This window comes from Eptatretus burgeri, chromosome 1, assembly GCF_056783735.1.
Source record: "Eptatretus burgeri isolate ZD-2024b chromosome 1, Ebu_testis_v1, whole genome shotgun sequence".
NCBI lineage: Eukaryota > Metazoa > Chordata > Myxini > Myxiniformes > Myxinidae > Eptatretus > Eptatretus burgeri.
Window position 1 is genome coordinate 65,158,311 of NC_140961.1, and position 18,689 is coordinate 65,176,999.

Consider the following 18,689-nt stretch of genomic DNA (forward strand, 5'->3'; position numbering starts at 1 on the left):
ATGAAGTTATTTTCTGCATATAATAATAATATAAGTTCAGTTCTATATAACAATTTCTGTTATCACCACTACCACTACAACTACCACTACTACAAGCTTTGTCTGTAATTTTGTGGACTCACAAACAAACAGACATACAGAAAAGCTGGGATCAAAACATTACCTCCTTCCACCATTGAGTGTAGAGGTAAACATCATGGAAATTATATCATGCCCTAGATTTAATTCATGCTTACCCGTGTATTTGCTTCACTGGTTCACAAGGTCTTTTGCATACGTGTAATTCAGACTCTTGTCTTCATTGCTGACCACACAATGTTGTCTAGCTGAGCCCAGATTGTATGTAATTAATTCATTTATGTGGAGTCACAAGGTGATTTAAACACAGCCACACAAAGAACACAGTTGATGTGGGTCAACACACATGCAGCCTCTCTACTCTTTTATTTGGGTCAGGGCTGTGATTAAAGACATGTAGTGGAGTCATGTTTGTAAACATTGTAAAAGACATGCTACAGTGCATTGTTAAGGAAACAAGACAGATGGAAGCCGATACAAGAAATTTCTGTACACTTGAAACACAAAAGATGGCTTAAAGGGTCTAGGAAAAGGGGATTATGCATGTTTGGTATTTATTGACAATATGAATGTAATGTTACATAAAATATGCATATGAAAAACACAATGAATGGGTCACTTTGTTTCCTAATGGGATATGAATTTATATTTTAGACTGCCAGTATATATGAGCTTGTCTGAGTTGTTACTAGTGATTTAGTATAGTTTTTATTTATTTATTTATATTTACAGAACTAAGACATTCTTTTCAAAGTATTGTGTTGAATCCAATATTTGCCTTGGATTTGTTAGTATCCCAAATGTAGATTTGTTAGTATCCCATTTGCCCAAATGTAGATTTCAAGTGGCGGCCATTTTGAAATCCAATATGGCGGACATAAAGAGAGAATTTCAAGTGGCCCAATATCTGAAAATGTTCGCAACATATTAATGTACATTTGTGCCAAATTTGGTGCCTGTATCACAAAATGCACAATTCTTTTGAATATTTGGGCTAAGCCGCCCCACTAAACTCACTAATATATATACCGTATTTTCTGGTGTATAAACCACGCTGTTTATTAACCGCACCTCTGTTTTCACCCTCAACAACAACAAAAAATTATTATAATTTCTGGTGTATAAACCGCATCCCTGTTTTTTCACCCTTAAAATAAATGAATGTGTTGATCATTATATTTTCTGATCTACATCTAAATACATTTGTACATTATCTTTGTTCGGAACAAAGTGACGGAGGTATAAACATGTTTACTCTCACGTTCGATTAATTTTATGTCTTATTTTCATTTTCAAGAAGTTTAAGAGAGAGGAGGGGACAACAAGGAGTTTTTATTATTGTTTCTTATTTTTTAATATTATAAAGAGGATTTTTTTAGCTCCTAGAAAAAGGAAGAAAAGGGATTCAGACCGCTATCATACACATTTATTGTGGATTTGTGGCCCTAAAAAAGGGCTGTTTGGGTTTGATGAAGCTTTTCAGCTAAACTCGAGGAAATCCTCATCAGTGCTTTCGTCATCGAAGACGGCACATAACACCTTGTCCGAATCAGGGTAGAGCAAGTCCCCATCACTGTCCCCCGTCATTTGCCGTCTCTTACTCCCAAATGATGTCCTCAAATCTCGTCCCGCTTACAGGGGAATTCGCGCATTAGGTTCATCCAAGCCCATCCCTCAGAGCACTACAGTTCGAGCAGAGAGTGGTAGGCTCTTGACAAAGGAGTCTGAAGTGAAGGCCCGCTGGGCCGGTTACTTTGAGCGGTTGTACCAGGCTGATCCCCCAACTGTCGAGTTGGACGTCAAGGGTGTTACAATCCCTGCTGCTGACCCTCGAATCAACTGTGGTCCACCTACACTTGTGGAAACACGGGCTGCGGTGAACCAGTTGAAACGGGGCAAAGCTCCAGGGATCTGTGGCATCCATGCTGAACTTCTCAAGGCTGGTGGAAATGCTGCACTCGTGTCGTTGCATGCAGTTTTGTGCTCTGCCTGGAACACAGGCATCATCCCAACTGACTGGAAGAGGGGCCTTGTTGTCCCTCTCTGGAAAGGGAAGGGTGATCGCCAAGACTGCAACAACTACCGAGGGGTGACGCTGCTCTCAGTGCCGGGCAAGGTCTTTGCTCGGATAATTCTCGATAGGGTTCGCCACCATCTGCTTGAGCACCAGCGTCCAGAGCAGTCAGGCTTTACACCAAAGAGGTCAACGATTGACCGTATCCTTGCACTTCGTGTCCTCACCGAACGCAGACGAGAGTTTCGGCAGGGGCTGCTTGCAGCCTATGTTGATCTCTGTAAAGCGTTCGATTCAGTGAATTGGGATGTCCTCTGGAGGATTCTTGGTCTTCGTGGGGTGCCACCAAAACTGATCGATCTGATGTCTGAACTCTACTCTGGTACTGAGAGTGCTGTGAAGTGTGGTGGTACCATCTCTGACTTATTTCCAGTTGTTACTGGAGTTCGTCAGGGATGTGTACTTGCCCCCACACTTTTCAGCACTTGTATGGACTGGATTCTAGGGAGGATGTCGGAGAGATCAAGTTGCGGTGCGTCATTTGGGAATGTCAAGATCTCGGACCTTGACTTTGCAGATGATGCAGTCATCTTTGCGGAGACTTTAGACATCCTCTTGGGGGCCCTCGAGGTGCTGAATGAGGAGTCGGAGCCGTTGGGATTACGGGTTTCTTGGGTCAAAACTAAGATCCAGGCTTTCGGTGACATCTTGGATGCTGCTGTCCTGTCTGTGTCTGTTTGTGGTGAGGATGTTGAGGTCGTGGAGAGATTCACTTACCTTGGCAGTGATATTCATGTCTCTGCTGGCTGCGAGTCAGAGGTCAATAGACGTCTGGGTCGGGCCTGGGGAGTCATGGATTCACTGGATCATGGGGTGTGGCGCTGCCGGTACCTGTGCGGGAGGACGAAAGTCCGAGTCTTCAGGTCCTTGGTACTTCCAGTCTTGCTCTATGGGTGCGAGACTTGGACTCTGACCAAGGATCTGAGACGGAGACTTAATTCCTTTGGTACCAGGTCTCTTCGGAGAATCCTTGGCTATTGCTGGTCGGATTTTGTGTCCAACGAGCGGTTGCTGAGAGAGACTCGGATGAGATTTGTTACCTGCATAGTCCGTGAGCGTCAGTTGCGGCTGTATGGACATGTGGCTCGTTTTCCTGACTCTGATCCTGCTCACCAGATTCTCTCAGCGAGGGAGTCTCATGAGTGGAGGAGGCCAGTGGGTCGACCACATGCCTCATGGTTGCAACAGGTTGAACATCATCTCAAGGAGATGGGGATGGGCCTGGCATCTGCCTGGGGGATGGCCAGACGGAGGCCCCTGGAGTACCGGCGGAAAGTGGACGCAGCGACGTGCTGTTCCGGCACATGCTCCCATACCTGACCTGACCTGATGTCCTCTGTACCGTCCATGTTGTTGGAGAAGCAGCATTTTAGAAATGCTCGCTTGATGATGTCCGATGGTATCTCCTCGCACACATTGACGATCCAGCCACAGCTCATCGGAAGGTCAACCTTTCTCATCCTCTTGATGAACGCCGGCAGTCTCCCAGTCAACAGAATGCTCATCCAACGTGGTGACTGGAGTCATGGTGAAAGTTCAACCAAGATGCTTGTGGCCAATTCTCCTCGGAATCCAGTGGAAAATCCCGGCGGGAAACATGTCACCAAATGTTGATTTTCAACTGATGAAAATACCAAGTCCGGGAAAGATGAAAGTTAGTCTGTGGTGGTTCCACCGAGATGCAGCGAATGTTCCTCAAAACCTGGGTCGAATACAAAGACCTGCGAAGTAAGAAAGTTCGTCTGGTGGACATGAGTAATCCGCGGGAAGCAAGTTAGGAACCGCTGATGGAAATGAGGGAAAACGAAGAGAGCCAAAAGAACCGAGCAGCACCTGTACTTCTAGAAGCTTCACCGTCCCACGTCACTCGACGCTCTCGGGAGATTCTTCTTCCTTTTAAATCCATTTGCTGGCCTCGTATAGAAAAGTACTCGGGGTTGATTGGTTGTTCCTCGTTTTAAACCATGCCCCGCTATCCAGCATTTCCGAGCATAGCGTCAGCATGTAAGGAACAAGCTTGGTGGATTAATTCTGCCTGCATCGGATGTTCATGTGGAAAATGATGCAGGGAAAGAGATAATCACCACTACAAGTTCCTCATCTATCCAGTCCTTCTGCTGCGCACAAACAATGACGCTGGCTGGAAACTTGTCTTTGGGCAGAGTCTTCCTCTTGAACACGACATACTGTTGTGAATTTGGAAACCCTGTGCACACAAACAGATAGCAGTCCCAAAGCTTAGTTATTTTGATAAGTATGTGTTTATGGTTAGAATCCAACCCCTGTGTCTAATGGGAATTACATGGGTGTGCTACAAGTAATTTTTAGTCAGGTTTATTACATCCTTTACAACACCTACATCAACCAACTACGACAACGCCAACAACAACACTGCTCGAGGAATTTTCCGTGCTGTTTGCGCGCTCACGAAGCATTTCGTTCTGGCCTGGCGCCAAATGAGAGAATGCGTCATTTTGCGGCCAATTGGCGACAAGCGGATCAGAGCCGGGGCGGTCCTTTGCAAGAAGGCGGAGCCTCAACACGCAGTCTGCCCAATGAGAGCAGGCCACGCATGAGCGGACCACGCCCAAGAAGGATGACAAAAGCAAGGAGAACAAATAATTGCGCCCTGTGAGCTTGAGCGCATGGTCTGCGTCTCTGATCGCTGCTCGAGCGCGTGGTTTGGTTCTCTGGTCTGCTCAACGCTGGTCTGGTCCCATCTCGCTGGTGCTGGTCTGGTTCTCGGATTGCATCTCTCGACACTGTTCTGGTCTGCTCGATGCTGGTCTGGCCTCATCTCATCACTGGTCTGCGTCTGGCTGCCCTGGTCCATCTTCTGGCGACCGGAGCTCCGGGAGGGGGTGGACGTCCAGCCGCGCGGTCGCGGCCAGGTTGCCAGCTGCCCTGACTCCCAGCTGAACTATCCTCCGCGGCTGGAGAGCCTAATAAAGACCATTGAGGTCCATTTATTTTGTGTGTGCGTGTGTGTGCCCTGTGGGCCCGTCTTTAAGTAGCAACTGGTTAAGTGCTTTTGCTGTACATTATTTGCATCCTTTATAGTCGGTTTAACTCTGCCCTTTATGTGTTCCTTCCCCACCTATTGTAAGTAAATACCCCTATTGTTGAATGTTTGAGCTCGTCTTTGTCCTTTCCTTCATTGGTTTAGCACGGTGCATGTTGGGTGATCACAAAGGCCGTTGCCACCGTAGTGATACATTTGGACCGACGGACCTCGGTAACCATCCACTTGGGTTACGCATGGTTCGAGCACGCTCACGGCTCATTCTGCTCGAGCTCTGTCGAGGGTGTGGATTCCTTGGTAGCTCGCCACGTGGGTCTCTAGGTATTTTAAAGATTGGCAAATAACCCTGTCCCACGTGGCTGAATTATTGAAGATTCACAGTCCTGTAAGGGACCCGTACCTTCGGAGTTATGCGAGGGTAACGATCTGAATTCCGGGTGTTCGGTGGAGTCGACTCTGCTTCTCCATCTAGCGGTCATGCTCGTCGCCGATACCCGGCCCACAACAATACGAGGCAAGCTTGCCAGGCAAGCTTATTTAAGGTGGCTGCAACGTTATTGGACTCTAGCTATTGTGAATAATTCTTCTTTTGATGCGATACCAGGTATTCTTGTAATTCCTCTTCTTCTTCTTCTTTTGTGTTTCATGGCGTTTTCAGAGCCGTGATGCTCTGTTTTTTAATTTCTGCACACTGTTAATAAAACGCTGTACAAACTCTTAACCTGAACCGATTTTCAAAATTTAAACGGCGGAATTGATCTTAACAGCAGTTCCAACTGCTACAAAAAGTGTTCATTTGGAATATAATTGAAATTCAGCATTGATCGTGAAGGCTTTTCTTTCTATACCCTTGTATTAATTAGCCACAACCCCAACTTTTACCTCTTTTTACTGATAACCCATATCAAAGACCTCACCAGTTTAAAACAGACCGAAGCTTGCTTTTGGATAGCTGAGCTGCCTCAGCTGTACTGCCAGAGGAAGTTTAAAAAACACAATTTTGACTGACTTCGTTGTTTATCTTTTCCACCTCAGTCATACTTTAATATTAGTGTAGTTGTGTTGAGTCCATCATTCATGATAATGTCATTGCAAACAAAACTCCAGGGCAAATGACAATGTTGTATGTATGGCTCCTTACATCAACATAGAAAGCAATATTTTGCTGCTTGGACTTCATATCATTGCTTGCAACCTTAAATTCCACAGATTGTGGATACTCAGGTTTTAATTTTTGATAATTTCTGCATCGTCATTGCTCAATGACCTGCAGCAGTTTGAAATTCTAACAGTTTATACTCAAAGGATCAATGGTGATTGCAGCAGTAGGAGGAAATCATCACCTTCAAAGAACACATTATATATAAAATAAATAGAACGGCACCACATGCAGGCTTGGTTGATTGAGGGCGAGACCTTTCCTCCTGGATAAATGCCACAGACGTGTTGGTCTCTCATTACATTTCCTTTGATTCCAGCCCAGTGCAGCACCAGCTTCTGCATTTCAGCATTAAATCCTGTTGCTGCACAAATCCACAAGTAATCTTTCACATGTGGAACAAAATCACAGATAATCTCTCGACTCGAGGCAAAAAAGAAAGAACGAAAAAATAGTCAATCGATGCTGAAGATGGCTATTTCTCTTCACATAACGATCAATAAGAATATTTATACAGAACTGCTTCAAATCATTTACTCCTCACAAAAGATTAAACAACAAAAGTTTTGAGGCTTGTTTTATTTTTTATGGAATGTTCAAACGTGTTTATAATTTGGTTGAAGAGGTCCATCACATTGATCTGTGGACTCCTGAAACGAGCATGATATTGCAAAAGTTAAGTTGTTCTCCAAAAACAACATGGCTGTCTGAATTGAGGGTGAAAACTGACATCATGTCAAAACTAACTGATCGGTACAGAAATAGTCGAATTTTAGCTGATCCTTGAATCTGCCTTGTATAAATTGTCATTTGTGACCTTCAGGAGGACAGTAATAGCACATAACTATTTGAAACCAGACGAGAAAAGTATCTCTGTAATCTGTTCTTCAATTCTATAAATTCTGATCTTGCAGATCGTATATCTACTGCAAACAGCTGGCAATTCATCAAATCCATTTCACCAGTCTGTCAATGTTCTCCGGGGGCCTATTCCTCATCTTCTCATGTTTTTCTTTTTATCTGCAGCCACTTGATACTATTTTATGAATTTTTAATATCAGCTTTCATTATTATTCTGATGAAACCAAAATATAATTGTTCATTAACCCGACAATGTGTTGTCTTCCGCAACACTGAATCTCCCTGCAATTCAAACATGAACTTTCTGTCCATGAATATTATTCAACTTTTTGCTGCGAAAACTGAAATGCTGATCCTTGTCTTTCCATCTGTTCTTTAAAAGCTTCAACTGCAAACAGGGGATCACCACCTGATCTTGGTTACCATGGTTTCAAATCCTGGTGTCACTTTGGCCCCAGCACTTTCATATATTCCACACATTGCTAAAATCTGTAAATATATGTTCTTCCGTCGGCACAATATTGCCCAAAATCGCTCGTGTTTATAGCAGAGGAATACTGAAACTTAGGTTAATGTGCTTTGATTAATACAACTCACTGTTAGCAGGCACAAAGCTCAGAAAATTGATCACCAGCTGTCAAGGTAGAGATTTTAAATCGTTACTACTAACTTTTAAAGTGAAATATCAATTGGCTCCTGCCTTCATAACACCTTACACAGCTGTGAGAATGCTATGGTCTGATAATGGGAACCTGGTGGTAAATCCCCAAAATAGGATTAATATTATTTTATTTTGTTAGTGATTAAACATTTCTTCAGCTATGCTTCTCAACCATTAACTCGCTATCTTTAAGAAACTTGCAACACTTGGCCTGACCTAACAACCTGACCTAACAATCGACTGAAGGTAGTATAAATTTTGAACTTGGCCAGGGTACCACTGATGGCTCATCGACTCTTTGTCAAAAGACACCACGTGATCTTTAACTTCCTTGAGTTAATGCTATTAGATGGGACAACCAGCTTAATGTGTTTCTGAAGGACAGTACAGTTTGGAGAACAAAGCCCTGCATGTGAAAACCCAATCTGAAAGTTTATAATCTGGCTGAGAATTGAACCCAGACAAGACGGTGCAAAATAAGTACACTACTGCTGCACCATTATTGTCTGACTGGATGAACTCATAAATCTTTAAAATCGAAATATGTATATACACAAAATGTCTGATTTGAAAATGGCAAAAATTTATATGAAGACAGATTCTGAAAGCTTGAATCAAAATTATCAAGCATCTGAGTTCCAGCAAAATATCTTTATCTGAAGGACATTTAGGAACCTCGTAACACAATTAAACATGGATGTTATTATTTTCATGAACAAAAAATGTGTGTGGCACCTTCTTTTTCAGGGGACATATTGCAAAACTACTTTGGGTTATGTGATTTTTTTTTTAGGTGATTCTATCCACTGAGGTAGATATCAATTTTCGATCAGAGGTAGATATCAGAATCATACACAGATAGTGAACAAAAACTGGAAACATCTGAGCACATGGGCATATAGCACATATAGCAAAGTACGTGACCAGTGCATGAAATATGCAAATCCCTTCCTGGCAGTCCTCTTGTTGTGTATACATATAAGCAGGCTGCAGCTCAAGTCCAGTTTGAAGAGTCAGCATGGCCGCAAACGGAGAACTCAGTGACTGAATGGAGTGTAATCGTTGGTGCATATTTGGAAGGTGCTTTAGTGACAAATGTTGCAGAAATTGCTAACGTGTCGTGAGGAACTGTCTCAAAAGCGATGTCAGCCTGGGAAAAAGAAGGAAAGACATAATCATCAAAGGGTACCAGTGGGTGGAAACGCATACTCAACAAGTGTGATGCACGGGCATGGGCATTGGTCTGGACTGAGAGGTGAAACAGGAGAACAATGGCGAACAAACTGTGTGCAGAATTCAACGTGAGTTGTGAGCATCCTGTATCGTCAAAAATGGTCGGAAGGGAACTTCTGAGGGTGGGATACCATAGCCGGGTTGCTATGCACAAACCGCTCATACACACCTGGAAATGCATATTTGCGGGCACATTAGTGCAAGGAGCATTGGGAATGGACTGCTGAGCATTGGAGGAATGTGATATGGTCTGATGAGTCATCTTTCACCATGTTCTCGACGAATGGCCATGTCAGCCACCTTCACGTAGGGTTAGGGTCAGCAATATATACTGTATAATGCCTTAGCACCGTATGGATCCTCAAAATGTATAGAGCATGTTTGGGGTGTATTAAGCACATGTGTAAGAAAAGTTGTCGATTGCAGTGTTGCTTAAGGTGATAATGCTGTACTGCTAGAGTTTAGAGCAGTGTTTCTCAACCGGGGTTCCTCGGAACCCTTGGGTTCCGCAAGAGGTCACTCGGGGTTCCGGAGAAACAGTAATAAATAGGCTAATGTATTTTTGAGTAGTTTTTGTTTGATTTAATATTCGTAATTTTACTATACACGAACGGCATATTATTGGAAACTCCTTGGTTATTATAATAGAGGCTTCAACCTCTTATATTATTTACAATTATAACAACCATCGGGAATGTATTTAATGATGTCTATATCGCGCTCGTGTGAAACCGCCCTCACTCGTTAGTGGACGTCCTGTACGTGGCGGATTCGTGTCATGGAATCCATTTTTTTTGCGAATTAAAACCTCGGTGTGAGGTCTCATAAACGAGCAGTATGTTTTTTTTTCATTGTCAATAAATTTGACAAAAAGGGTATCCGGGTATTAAACCGGATAACCGGGTATTAAACAAAAAAAGGTATTAAACCAGGTATCCGAAAAAAATATATTATATTCACCACGTGAACTACGATAAAAATATAAAAGAGCTAGATATTAATAATGGTATATCATCATTTTTATGCAGGGGTTCCTTGAGACATGAAAACTATTTCAAGGGTTCCACAAGGGTAAAAAGATTGAGAAATGCTGGTTTAGAGTAACAAAATCCCATCATATGTCTAACCGAACCAACTTCAACATTTGTTTCAATCTCATTCTTCCCTCCACATCTTCAAGCCAACTGTTCTCCACCATTTCAGATCATTTATCCTCCCATAGTCCTCTTTCATCCCCACATGGCCACATCCATTGTTTCTCGAATTCTCTCACTATTTTGTCCCTCAATCCTGCTGTTGGTGTGCTTCCATCCTCTCTTTCTAGTGTTCCTTTTGTTACACACTCATCTCTTCTATACTCTTGCTCATCCACGACGCTCGACTTTGTATAGAAAAAAGATAGAAATAAAATAATCCAAATAAAGAAAAGAAAACTTTTTTTATAAAGTAAACTAAAAAATTGATATTTAAACATTTTAAAATGCAGAACATAATTCAAACTTTTGAAATAAAACTCTAAATTTGAACGATTAAAATATTTCAGAATAAAAGTTAATTGTGGAATTACAGAATAAAATCACAATTTTGAAATATTCAAATGATTTTAAATAAATTCAAATTAAAAAAAAATGGAAATTCTAGAAAAAAAATTCAGAATCCAAAAATAAAAATATTGAAAACATTTTGAATGTAAAATAAAATTAAAAATCTACAACAGAAGCACAGTGCAGTACTCAGGTAGTTCTTGTTTTGTAGTGCCACAGAAGTCAGGCCGATGAATACTGGTTTTGCCACTTTAAAATCATGACATTTTGCCAAAACAATGAATATGCTTTTCCCAAGGCTCCCAGTCTACATGTTTTCCACTTTCCTCATTGCATATTTTCCAGGGAACTGAGGGCTTCTTCTTCTTCTTGAATATGGCAGCTTGGCTTCCAGGTAGCTATCATTTTGTTGGGGCATGACTCTGCCACTGATGCTATGCCTCTATACCAGTACACTGGTACTATTTCACTGACTTCAGAAGGAAGACAGGTTGAGTCAACCCCACCTGGTGTTAATTCAGCAGCCAACAGGGCATGAATTCAGGACCCTAAGATCTTAAGCAGGCCACCCTAACCACTAAGCCAACACCAGGCTTAACAGAAGGCTGAAAAATACAGTAAAGAGTCCAGCCAAAGTTGAAACCTCTGGGTGATTATTTGAGGCAGAGCTTGGCATGTGCTATGGATCTCAGTATTCACAAGACCAGGTCATAATGAAGCTTACCAGTTGACCATGTTCGAGGCAGCCTGGAATCACATGACGCATTCTTTAAGATATGGAGAAGTTTTCACAGGTTTTCTTTTTCAGCATTGTTTCCAATAATTATTGTCATGCTTCCACATCAGGCAAGAAAGTTGTCACACAGTGCTTGGAAGCACTGTTGAACCGTGACCTTTCTGGCACACTTCTGAGTAACTACTTTGAGAATGCAAGGTGAAGTTAAAAAACAAAATATTAGACAAGAGAGATAAGGCAGTGAGGGTTGCCATGGAGATTTCCATTTCTTCGACTCAAATTTGAGAGGTATGATAGGAAAGCAGTTTGCAATGTGATTTGGAGCTCACTGGCCTTTCTCTTTTGAACAAATATCTCTTTCTTGTGAAGCTGAAGTATCTCCCATTGCAAAATTTAAACGGATTCAGTGTCCTGCAGTTCAGGAAGAGGCTCTCTCTTCATATGAGGCACTACAATGCAAAAAAAGTAAATGTCTGATGTAAATGTGGAAAGAGATAAGGGTGATGGCTTAATTGTAGAAAATAATGCTCCGAAGAAAGTCACCAATAGAAGGATGAGAATTCAAGTTCGTATATCCTAAACCTGCTTATGAGAAATGGCAGATGAAGTAGACTGAAGAAAATCCTCCAATGATGGTGTGTTAGAGAATGGTTCTCCTGATAGAAAAACCTGCCGTGGTGAAACTGAAGTGTTCCGGCTTTTGATATGTGGCTGTATGAGCAGTATTGTCATCCAAGCAAGAAAAGGAAATTTACATATTTATGAATTTCGGAAACAGAATAATCAGCACAATCAGCACAGCACAACCGGAAAAAAAATGATTCAGCTCTCTTTACTTTTTTGTAATAAATTTGATCATTACTGAGCAATCATACCAGGTGCCGTGATGTTTGAACCATTGGGCTTACGCTATTTGCCTTTTCTGTTGCCCTTTTTCGTCTCTGTGGCCACTATGTCTCTCAAACCCTGCATCATGATCAAACACTGGTGGACCCCCATGACTACTTGGATTTCTATCAAAGATTGATTTCTACCATCGACTGTCCACTGAGACGTATTCAATTTCCTGGAATATACCTGGATGGGAAATCCATGGATTTAACGTCATGGTTGTAATTGGTGGAATGATAGCATTATTCGACTTGGGGGGTCCATCCTATGGTATATATCTGTTAAACACTTTGTTAAAATATACTTGGATTAGGTCTTACATTTAATACATATCCTGTACCCCACATAATTAACAATAAACTACAACTGGTTCTGCAAAATAATTGGAGCGAGTAGCGAGGAATACATATGATAAGATAGGAACATCATTTTATAAGAAAGGTTTCGGTCAGAAAGATAATGTTAGGATATACAGAAGCGGCCTTGCCAGAATGATCGTAAAATTTATTTTAAAATCCTTCTGTGGAGAGAGAGAGAGAGAGAGAGAGAGAGAGAGAGAGAGAGAGAGAGAGGGAGAGAGAGAGAGAGAGAGAGAGAGAGAGAGAGAGAGAGAGAGAGAGAGAGAGAGAGAGACAGAGACAGAGACAGAGACAGAGACAGAGACAGAGACAGAGACAGAGACAGAGACAGAGAGAGAGAGAATACACTTGGGGTATTGGAGCCTGCAGGAGGGGGAAGGAGTAATGAGTGAGATGGGGGAAAAAGAGGTTGGAGGGATTGGTGAGGTTATGATAGTGGCATGCAGAAATGGGGAGAGGGTGAACAGATGTGGACTATATGGAGTGACGTGTATAATATATATATATATATATATATATATATATATATATATATATATATATATATATATATATATATATATATATATATTAGACTAGGCGTAAGTCGTCACCATCGGGACCGAGAAAAAAGTGACGACTTAGAAATGTGACGACTTACGCGTATGCGAACATTCATGATGACTGTGGGGTGAAGGATGAAATCGCGCGTGGCCTGGACACATATGTGTGAGAGCCGGCTATTGTACCAAAAGGAAAACACAATCCTCGGGGCATAGGTGGGGGTGAGTTGGTGAGTTGGAAAGTGATCAAGCAAAGATGGAATTCATGAATCAGTTTATCAAAAGTAAAGATAATGAACAACTCTGTAAGACAACTCGTATACCATCGGTGATGGTATGGTGACAAATTACATGACACACAGTCATCGTGGTGATGATTACCACTCAATGCCTATGTGTAAGTGAGTGCGGTAATGTTCAAAAGAAGCCAATATAAAACCATGATCGGACTTCAACACTCAGCTCGATCGATCCTTTACTTCTTCACGAAGTGATCCGTTATGTTTGACTGCCTCAACCTCTTGGGCATCTGGTGCATGAGAAAGGATTCAAACCGGTCATTGTATTCCATGATGTTGGCTGGGCAATCCTCCACCGAAAGACAGTATCGGCCGAATATTTGGCCGAATCGGCCGAAATCGAATATTTGGCTGAGCCGACATTTGCCGAAACCAGATGATGAGCGCGTCATCGACATCTTCAAAGGACACACATTTCATGGATTTCACACTTCCCACCGGCCTCACGATCTTCTCCACTTGTCCAAATATCTTGCCCTTATTCTTCAAGATATCGTTCAATGTCTGCCGTTTGATGTCTAACTTCTCAGCTATGTCTGTTTTCTTCATCAGTGGATTTGCCTCACAAAACTGGATAATGTCGTATTTTTCTTGGTAGGTTTTAGTTGTAAGCTTATGCTTAGTCGCCATTGTCCTGCCTGCAGTGCGATCAACGTGTGTACGCAGTTATAAATAGCCTATCACTGGTGGTGTACACCAATGAGCGAGCATCACGATTCCATGAAATCGGGCTTCTCACGAGGCAGCAGTTCCGTGTGACGAGTTAGGACTGGTAATTTACTTGAGTTTCCATTACGTGGGAATGGACAACATCTGACGACTTAGACGAAGTGACGACTTAGAGATGACGACTTACAGAGGGATGACCCTTTATTCAAAGGGATTTAACATGAGATAAATTCGGGACTTTTTGATGTTGCCGACTTAGGCAAAGTGACGAGTTACACGCTGCCGACTTACACCTAGTCTACTGTATATATATATATATATATATATATATATATATATATATATATATATATATATATATATATATATATATATATATATATATATATACATATAGTGACCCTTATTGTCAGCAATTCTGTCTGTTTGTTTGGATGTTTGTTCGTTTGTCATCAGCACAATTGGTAGTAAACGTGGGCAGATTTTGACCAAACTCGGGTGGTAGGTACATCTTATGATCTAGTGCTTCGGAAATTGTGATGGTTGCTAGGGACGCTTTGGTTCCCTAGCAACAACCAAAAAACCTTCAAAATTGGTACCGTTCACACGAAATCAATTCCGAAAGCCATTATCCCACGTAGGGTTATGAAATTTGGCAAGAATGATCTACAGGTGATGCTCTATCAAACATATTCCGGATTTTGTGATATATGGAATACTTTACCCGCAGCGCCCCCTACAATTAGGGTATGCGCGAAAATTGGCAAAAATTGAAGGCCCCCTAGCGACCAGGTGAGTGCATCGATACGAATGAAACTTTGCAGGTTCATGGTTCTCAATGAGTACTAGAACTTTGCCTCAGGACATATTGACCGATTTTGCTTCAGTCAGCGGTCAAAGGTCAATTAGTGCAAAATCGATAATATGCGAGAGCTGGAGGTGCCTTCGCGCCAAATGCTACTCCTCGGGTTATGGTCGGATGGTCATGAAAATTCACACTAATCGTCTGGAATACATTGTGCACACACAATTGAGCCAGATTTTCGATTTCGATCTTTGTTCACCCACAGCACCCCCTTGAACTTTGGGGATTTCTGATTTCAAACCACATTTTCGGTATTTTTCATTCAAATGGATACCGAGTAGTTATCAGTTGATGGAACTGGATGAGATTTGATCTGCATAATCTTAAGGTGATTCCCTATCCGCTATATGACATCCATTTTGCTCTATATCTTGGCGATCTATATAGAGATCGATATCTATCTATATAGAGATATATATCTCTATATCTATATCATATTCCATGCTTGGTGACCCATGCCGCCTACTGGCTTGTGTATATATATATATATATATATATATATATATATATATATATATATATATATATATATATATATATATATATATATATATATATATATATATATATATAACCGGGCGTAGTGGCTTGCGCCTGTAATCCGGCTACTCGGAGGCTTGGCTTGGAGGATCGCTTGAGGACGGTGGCTCTGCACTGGGCAAGGTGTCGAGCAGCCCGGAATCATGGCGAAACCCAAATCCTGATCCCTGTGTCGTAAGAGGCGACCAGGGTTGCGTCAGGAAGGGCATCCGGCGTAAAACCTGTGCCAAATCAGGATGCGGATCATAACGGATGATCCGCTGTGGCGACCCCTAACGGGAGCAGCCGAAAGATGAACAACAACATATATATATATATATATATATATATATATATATATATATATATATATATATATATTTTTTTTTTTTTTTTTTTTTTTTTACAGCTCAAGGGAGAGGTTGGTGAGGTGAAGAGCTGTTGAGCCGTGGAAATGGAGTGGGAGTGTAAGTGTTGTTGGGAGGGGTTAGGGATGGAGGTAATGCAGTGGATTAATAATGTCCCTTTGTTTCCCCACTTTGGAGGATTGCAAAGTTGGTCACATTTTAGCTTGCCATTTTGCAAGTACATTGGATCTTAACAGTTTTTATTGCTTCACAGCATCCTCATCTGAACTGAGGCTCCACAGTTGTTCCTAAACAACGTAATTTTGAGCAAGTTTCTTCCCTCACATTGGGCACAGGAAGGTACCTGAAAGACAAAAGCATAGGACAAAACATAATGGATATATCTGCATACTAGCCTAAATAATTGATTTGGTTTATTGCAGTGATTCCCAAAAAAGATTCCGCAGAGAATCTCAGAGCTTTGCGTTATGTATCGTTTTTGGCCCGATCTCTCAATGGTGAAGAATCACATAAATATTCTAGTAGTCGGATCTGGAACCAGAAATTCACCAAAATCTAATCAGTTCATCCTTGTCACACACCCAACCCTACCACAAAATTTCATCCGGATCCGTCCACAACTTTTCGAGATATCCTGCACACAAACAAACAGACAGAAAGGGGTGAAAACATAACCTTCTTCACCTTTGGTGGCAGAGGTAATAAAGACCATGATGATAAATGGTCGTAAAACGACGTTTTTCATCACGATCAAAATGGATACGTTAGTGAAGCATTGATCATACACCCGTGAAAAGAAAATTGAGATTATCGCATTTTCCAACTCTTGTAAGATCTAGTACCAGACCTCTATGAAATTCGGACTTAACACAAGGACTTTGTTGTGAATGGTGAAGAATGAGGAAATAATTGTTCAGAGTGAGAAAGATTCGAAGAAGATTGGGAGCGGAAGACGGGCTTTTTAGCTGGACATGGAAAACGAACTTATTGAGTTTAAACAGATACGTGCTCGAGGACTGAAAGTGTATTTAGAATTTGTTTCCGAGGTTCGAACAATTAATATTGCAATGATGTAAAAACTGACATCTATGCAGCCAATCTGAAGAACATTTACCATTATGGGCTCATATGTCATGGCTTTTTGAATACGTATAAACGCATATATGGAAAATAAGCGCATATGTATTCCACTAAATCTCAAAACAAGTGCATATGCTAATTATCCAGATTTTACTTTGTTTACTATCATGTCACCATAATCACCGAGTTTGAAGTTTTATTACTTGGAACCTCCCAATCATTACTTGTCAATAAACCACAATCTCAGTATTCTGGTGTATTTTGTTTCACTAACAGTGAATTACAGCGTTTTTAACCATGTTTGGGAGAAGTAAATAAAAAAAATAAAACCCGCTTTTGATTCCTACCAACCCGCTTTTCATCGCCCCTAATTTTCCACATGCATGGTATCAAAATCTTCTTCATGAGGGTCAAATTCATCGATATGGCCGAAAGAAGTGATGGTCAAGATGTTTATCCTCGTCGCATTGTGATGAATCCGGGGTGTGTTCATCACCAAGTTTCTTGTATAGCTCTCACTCAGTGTCTTAAGTACTCAAGCAAGCACTCTATTCTAAGCTATTGATAAGGAACAGCTGGCTTGACAAGCGCTACCTTATCAACTTGGTAGTTGGATCACATCCCTGGACAACTCGACAGCGGACATACAAAACGCCGACAAAAGGACTGTTATTTTTATTTAAGACTAAATATTAATAATGACTATTTTCATTGTAATGAAAATGCACATTGTTAAGTTTTCAAGGCGTTGTTTTAGTTTTTAAAATATACATGAACTCAGCTGCTGTTGAGTGTGCAAAAGTGTATGTGCACAATGTACATTTCAAAGCAGAGGCGTACATAGCTTCTTTCAAGTCTTCATGAACATAACTTCAAAAATAAGAAATAAAAAATATCTCTCGGGAATTTCTCCGGCCTCCTGACTAATTAATTGTGTTCGCAAGCATTTCACTAGCAGCCTGCTTTTCGTAGTCTCTATCTAATATTTATTTATTTCACATAATATGTGAATTACATGTCCATGCACATGTGAAATACAGTTTGTTTATACATCTTGTACATGCACACTATTCAGCCTTGAAAACTCGTGCGAAAACCAAAATTTTTGAAAAATTAAAGACATCACTATTTTATTTCCTCCACATTATGAAAACGTACCTTCTTTGGGCAGTGTTTAATGGACCGCTGCTGCAATCTCTCCAAACAACACCCAATTTTCATTCATGCATTCCCTTGGGTTTTCTGAGTATGCATGCAAAGTTTCAGGCTGTAAGGTTGCTTGGTTTTGGAGGTATGGAGGACTCTGTCTCTGTGTCTCTGTCTCTGTCTCTGTCTCTGTCTCTGTCTCTGTCTCTGTCTCTGTCTCTGTCTCTGTCTCTGTCTCTGTCTCTGTCTCTGTCTCTGTCTCTCTCTTTCTCTCTTTCTCTCTTTCTCTCCCTCTCCCTCTCCCTCTCCCTCTCCCCCTCACTCCCTCCCTCTCTCTCTCTTGCCCCCTGCTGGCTGTTGGTGAGTCGAGTGGAGTGTCATGGCGGCTGTGTGGTCTTGGTGAGCTGTGATCTGCCCTGTTTTTTCACCTTCTATCCCCTTTCGCATCGTTTTTCACCTCCTTTCCTTTGTTTTCTTCTACACATCGTTATTTGTGCTCCCATCCTCCCCTCTTCGTTAGACCTCGCGCTTTGGCCTTCCCTCGCGTCGCCGTCACCTCACCTCACCCCACCCCACCTGTCCT

The 18,689-nt window shown here is 41.6% G+C and overlaps 1 long non-coding RNA gene across 1 annotated transcript; it reads right to left on the reverse strand.

The window, feature by feature from the left end:
- Window positions 1–8,084: 8,084 nt before the first annotated feature.
- Window positions 8,085–18,382, reverse strand: LOC147034621 (uncharacterized). The gene is made up of 3 exons (XR_015060313.1): window positions 18,119–18,382; window positions 16,472–16,514; window positions 8,085–9,005 (listed from the first exon to the last, which is right to left on the reverse strand). It is a non-coding gene; the product is annotated as an uncharacterized LOC147034621 (long non-coding RNA).
- Window positions 18,383–18,689: the final 307 nt, after the last annotated feature.